The sequence below is a fragment of the Tuber melanosporum genome, assembly GCF_000151645.1.
Source record: "Tuber melanosporum whole genome shotgun sequence assembly, scaffold_68, strain Mel28".
Taxonomy (NCBI): Eukaryota; Fungi; Ascomycota; class Pezizomycetes; order Pezizales; family Tuberaceae; genus Tuber; species Tuber melanosporum.
The window spans coordinates 272,443-279,193 of record NW_003299115.1 but is presented as its reverse complement, the minus strand read 5'-3'; positions in this window follow the sequence as shown (position 1 = coordinate 279,193).

Below are 6,751 nucleotides of genomic sequence, written 5' to 3'. Positions count from 1 at the left end.
GAGTGCCTGCCCTAAATTCTCACACATGTATCAGCGAGGTTGATATTGGCTAACCCAGCTACCAAATCTGAATATCATATAAGCAACGGAGGATTGACATCCGATACTTGAAGTGGGAAAAGTCCTGGAGGAGAGTATACCGATCCGGCTGGCTAGGCCGGGCGCAAACTTAAGCATCATAGGCTGGAGTAGTTCGGGGGTTGAGGGCTGCAATCGGGCTTTGGACTTGACCCCCGCCGGATGGAGATGGGTTGGACCTTGATAGAGAGATAGTCTTTCCAAACCTATGGCCACTTGAGTATGGGGACTGGAGAGGGTGAGATACCGTGTTGCGCTCGCACGAGTGGGTCATTCCGTCGCATTTCGAAGGGAAGTTCATTGGAATAGCTGTCGCAAAGTGAGGATATGAACTCATCATGGCGCTTGGTAGCTTTTTAAGTTAATGGGTGTTGAGAACCATTTTCTATCTTATCTAAGTTTTATGCTCTGCTCTGGTTATGTATGGCGGCCCCGACGTCAGCCGAATATCCTATGTATAGAAGGGGATTTCCAAAGCCCTCTGGTGGCGGTGGTTTCGTCGAATCTTGTTCTATCATAAAGTTTGCTAGAGGCTGGAGATTTGATGTCTAGAATACGGTGTGATACTCGAGTACAGGTACTGTGTGGTACAACGGATATCCACCTAATATCATGACTGGCCAAGAATTCCAGAAGAGTCGACACTCGGTGCTATCTGAGACTGCGAATCCTTGCACTCCCTTTCATCCTCCTTTCATCACCACCACCACCATATTTAGGCATCTTACCCCACTCCATCGTTTTCTATCACTCCATCGTTTTCTTCAATATCGCAGGTCAATCAGAAAGAAATAACTTGCTGGTGTAGAACCGAGCTAACACAATCAACCCCTTGCTTCCGCTCTTGCTTCCGCTCTGTTTCCCATCTTTCCCCACTTTTCTCTGTCCCCCCTTCCCCTCCCCCGCCTTCCCTCTCATCAAAACCCAAGCGTTCTGTATCTCTAGCTGGAATAGTGACCGCCGGAAAATGAGCAATAACGCTAGCACGGGTCTACCGCTCGGGGAATCCGAAAGTGACTCACCGGGACACCCCGCAGCTTCTTTGGCCACGGAAGAAGGCACAGGTGGACGTCAAGAGGTGGTCGCGCCCTCGGCAAGACCAAGCCGAAAGCCTCTAGATCCCAATCTGGCGGACTCAGATCGCCGAACCCCACTTTTCTGGGCTGCTCAGAATGGCCACGAGGACGTGGTCAAGCTCCTTTTGGCCCGGAAAGATGTTGAGGCCGACACGGCAGAGTTGCGCGGTCGAACACCGCTCGCTTTGGCTGCTGAGTCTGGTCGAGAGGGCGTCGTGAAGTTGCTCCTGGAACGAGAGGAGGTCGATCCCAATACCGTTGATAGCTCGTACTTACTCGCACCAATCGCTCGGGCTGCTGAATACACGCACCCAGGGGTGGTTAAGCTTCTCCTGGAGCGAAAGGATATCCAGCCTGACCTCGCTGACCGCAATGGTCGAACGGCACTTTCACTGGCTGCTCAATTCGGCTGTGAAGATGCCGTAATGGCCTTGCTAGCTCGGGATGATGTTGATCCTAACTCACCCGACTCCGACTGTCAACAGGTGCCACTTATGTGGGCTGCTAAGAATGGTCACGAAGGTGTGGTGAAACTACTTCTGAGCCAGAAGGCCGTTCTGCCGGACATAGTCAACCTCCATGGTCGAACCGCATTATCTTTTGCCACCGCGGAAGGCCACGAAGGGATAACAAAACTGCTCCTGGATCGGCAAGACGTCAATCCTGATCTCGTAGACATTATACACGGCCGAACACCCCTTTCCTGGGCCGCCTGGGGCGGAAATGAGGCAGTGGTGAAACTTTTGCTCGACCGCAAGGAAGTCAATGTCAACTGGGTCGACACTGAACTTGGTCATACGCCGATTGGGATAGCTGCGTATTACGGGAGAGAAGGGGTTGTTAGGCTGCTGCTTGAGCGGGAGGACATTAGTCCTGATGTACCAGATAGATACGGCCAAACGCCACTCTCGGGGGCGGTCTACAAGGGCCGCGAGGAAGTAGCAAAGCTTCTACTCGCTCGGAAAGACGTTAACCCAATGAAGCGAGACACACGCGGTCGAACCCCGCTCTATTTTGCTGCGGATATGGGGCGCGAATCATTAGTAAAGCTCTTGCTGAGCCGACCAGATGTCGATCCCAACCAGCCAGCGGAGGACGGCCAAACACCGCTCGGTGGAGCTTGCACCACTGGGTACCATAAAGTGGTGAAGCTGCTGCTGGCCCGAAGGGATGTTGACCCCAACTCGATCGACGGCCGTGGACGAACTGCTCTCTCCTATGCTAGGGACTACGGCCATGAGGAGGTAATAAAACTTTTGCTGAGCCGGCCGGATGTCAACCCCAACCCAACGCCGAGGGGCAGTAGAGCACCTACTATCATAGCCGCCGTCAACAGGAACGGGAAGATAATAAAATTGATAGAACACCGGTTCATCCGCCGTTAACCCGTGGAATGCTGTTCCGGGGGTTCGCCTTCGGCCCACTATCGTTCGTGATGCTACTTCCGATACCACTAGTTTCCGCTAGGCTAGTCCGAACTCCCGAACTCACGAGTGCAAGTTTTGTCTCCTATTTATTATTCGCTAGTCTTTTATGTTTCCTCGTCCTGCTTTTGTGTCTATTTCAGAATTTGCCAGCCCCGTGTGGTGAAAATTGGGTCATGCGGGTCAGGGTCGGGGGGTATCGAGTCCGCGGTCTGGGGGTTCTCTTACCACGGTTTTATTTCTCTCCCTATCCATTCTGCTTTCACTTTTGCTTCTGCTGCTGGATCATTTCCTTATACCATTTGAAAGAGTTATGTGTGGTATTTCCGAGAACTTGGTCAATGATGATTATGATTTCTTTGTTTTTGCGTGGTACTGGGAGCAAGAGAGAGAGTGCAATGTGGTATCCGAGGAACCCCCATTGCTGTCACAATCACTCGCAACGTAGATACCCCCGGTGACCATTCTGATGCAAGCAATGATGCTTAAAGGCCCCCCCCCTGTTACCAGAGCCCTCTACGCGAGCAGTTTCTACGGTGACGCTATCGCTGTGATGGCAAAAACATGTGTTCCTATTTCATTCTAAAAGTACCAGTGCAAGAGCCGTGAGGGAGGTTTGCATGCGATGTCACTCGCTGGAATGATGGTAATGCGGGATGTGCGCGTATGGGATCCCGGGGGCATGGGAACGCCACAAGATTCAGCCAAAGCTTAACAATTAAGTGTTAGGGGTGAGTGGTGAGTGGTGAGTGGTGAGTGGTGAGTGGTGATGCTTCCCGAAGCCATAGGTTGAAGGGGACTGCCCAGTCTTTTGCACGGGATGAATCACAGACCAGAGAAAAGGGATTCAGAGTTTTGCGAACTGTTATCAAGTGACTGGTTATGTGTTAGTGTCAAGATGTGGGGAGCTTTTCAAGATGTTCGGATTTCGGAATTTAATTTTCCCCGCTTCACAATCGCTATTGGCCTGGCTCTCTAGTTTATGAGCCTTTCCCGTCCTTCCGCTGGGTGGTTGAATCCTGCACTCATGAGATTTGTTGCTAGCATGATATTTTTTTGTTCCATCTTCTATCATAGTTTTGTTTAGGATACAATATCTCGTACAGTTTACAGTACAGTATCATACAACCGCTGACTTACGACATAAAAACCCCACTCACAGCTTAGCAATATGGAAATACGATAATACCTCTTTCAGTGCGCCAAAATGGGGCGGAGATACTTGGAACCGCTCCCATTCATAAGAGAAGGGGTTGCGATACACTTTGTGAAGGGGTGTGAATTCATCCTTCACTGGAAAATCCAAACCACCGCGGAAACAAAATCCACGAAAGTAAATTATAATTCACCAACTTCACTTCCTCCTCGGTAATACCGTGACGTTTTGCAAAACGGACCGCTATTGCATAATTATATACTGCCATCAAAATTCTGGGGTTCTGGCCACCTTGTTTTTTTTTGGGGGGGGGTTGTAGGCGATAACAGTCCGTTTGGCAAACGTCAGGCCGACATTCTTAGTGGATTTGAATATTTCTGCCATCAGCCGTCAAAAATCCCTCACATTCGGATCAACCTTCTCCAATACGGGGCGAAAGCATGAGATATACGCCTGTCAGGTTGGAGCGGGCATATGCGGTACCGTGCTGGCATGATAGATAACCAAAACCTTTTGTGATATATCTGTTTTCAGTGATATCTTCGTAATAGCACATGCTATTGTGTTTCCCAGCCGAAAGCGTGTAGTTTCTTTTCGTTTCCTTAACGGTTTGCCGGTGTTTGATGATGCCCCGCCCCGCATTCAAGGTGGAGGAAGGTCTGGGGCTGTCAAAAGGATGTAGTTGAGGGTGTGGAGTGGCGGGGGGAGAGGGAGCGAATGAAAAAAAATGATGGAACTTCGGCACAGAAAGGGCATCCTGGAAACTGATCGAAAGGAGAAGCATCGCGCCGTTATCGCCGTTGCTCGAGTACCGTAGTAGATTCAGTGGCCCTCACAAACTGCCGTGCCGTTGTGTTTGAATCTGTGCTCGATTAGGAATGTAAGCAAGGACATAGGGCGGCGGGCAATCTGTTACTCCCGCGCTTCGGCTCACGCAGTGGCTTCTTATTTGTCGACGGTTGGGCCGTTGAACTGCGCATGAAATTGATGCATGGTATGATGGGATACTGGCATCATACTATACTATGGTAGATTGTTGACAAAAAGTGAGGTGTGAGCTGCTGTTAGGGTTTGCCCTTTCGCAAAGGGTGACAAAAGGTAACTTATCATCATGTTTGTTTTTCGGCGCACAGGCTTGAATGGGTGTTGCATTCCGTGAGCTGTTTCATACCGGTCTCGATCATGGTGTCTTGAACCAGAAAATTCTATGATAATATGATATGATATGATGTTGTGATACTGCTATACCTAGAGAGCCTATAACTTATGTCTTTTCCAGTCAGGAGGGTATAAAGTTGCGGCAAGTAACTCTAGAGATTCATATGTTATCACTCGAAAAGAATTAGGTGCACTCAACTAGGCCAAAGGATAAGCTAGAGACCCAATTAAGCCCAAAATCATATTGTTTCCGGCCACTAAAATTTCACTAGGTTTATTAAAATAATCATGGAGGGATAACGGAGAGGAAAAGCCCTCACAAGATGGGCGGGCAAGACGGCTTTTTTTTTCCTTCGAGTTTTTCAGCTCCCTTATGGGATAGAGTGCTATTGAATGCTTTCATTATGTATGATACCTACCGGTATGTTATTACACCTTCCAAGGGAGCGGTTCTTTTAAGGAAAGGGTACTCTATGAATAAGGCACGTTTCATGTGATTCCGAGTACCCGCCCGCCCCCTGCTTCGTATATAACTTACCAGATGAAAATCGTTGAAAATCGTGTTATACATTTCCGGCACAGATGCCTTTCTACTTCTTCCAGGGTTTAAAGGCCCATCTATTGTCAAGGGGTCTGCGGAAAACCTTCGCTATATTTCCGATGTGATTTGGCTTCTCTCACATAAACAATCTAAGGGTACATTTGCTTATTTCCCAAGCTATTCTTCCGGGTCTGTATAGTGCGTACGAATACTTTCACCGCATGCGGCACCTCATATAATAGGGTGGGTCCACTTCATTCACCCAGTGCAGTAACCTATATTAGCACCAGCCCCCGCCACTCTTCATTTACTGTACTTGAATATTTGACTATCACAAGCCAGCGGAGCAAAAAACGACCCCATTGGCTGGCTGATATCACACTATTGGAACACCTACTCACCTCCCGTCGTTCGCGAATAATAGTGCCATGGATCGAGAGCTGCGCCCCCTGTCCAAAGTCAATTGGTTACAATGTCGGCTCAGGTTATGCGTTTGTTCAGGGTTTTCCCCGCGCGGGGTGTTCCCCATAAGGAATCTGGTGTGATTTGGGCGTGATATAGGATGATTGATTCAGCACGTACGGACAACCATTCCTTTTCTGTAGAAAGCGGTAGAAGCATACCAAGGGCTTGATTTCAATAGGATGACGATAAAGGATGAAGAAAACGTACAGTCGAAGTTTCTGAAGATGTCCGGCCTCGGGGAAGATACCTGGCAACTCATTTCGACCTTGAATCCTCTGTATCGGGTATTCTCTGCATTGCCAGAGCATCTACTGCAACTGAGATGCCAGTTGCAGTTCTCCCCGCACATCTGCACATTCGACGGAATTGAACTCATAAGATATCACTCGATCCAGTTAGTAGCCCTTCCAGAAGTGGCTTGTGGGACGAAGTACGAGTGGTGGTGGTGGTGGTGCGTGATATACGATGATCTAGCACTGTATTGATTGGTGTGCTAACTCTCAATGTAGCAGCTGTGCTGCCCAGCGCGGTAACATAGGTCGAACTCTGGCTCCACGGGGGGAGAGGATCGTGGAACCTCCTAGGTTGTCACCGCAAGTGAGGTGCTAATTACTTGTAAGGGTTGCCAGTTGGAGCTACAGTCGAATAGGTTAAAGGGACTTTCTGCGATTGGATATCCTTTTACTTTTCTAGGATGTGGATATGATACCGTATCATAGCTCAATAGGGGAAGACCCTGCGGAACAGTACGGGTATCAAGTAGTTTGCGTACAGTACAAGTACAGTACCGGGATCCTCCCACAATCTCTCCCGGGATATCCGAGCCCTGGAAATTTCTGCTTACGGTGCTGTA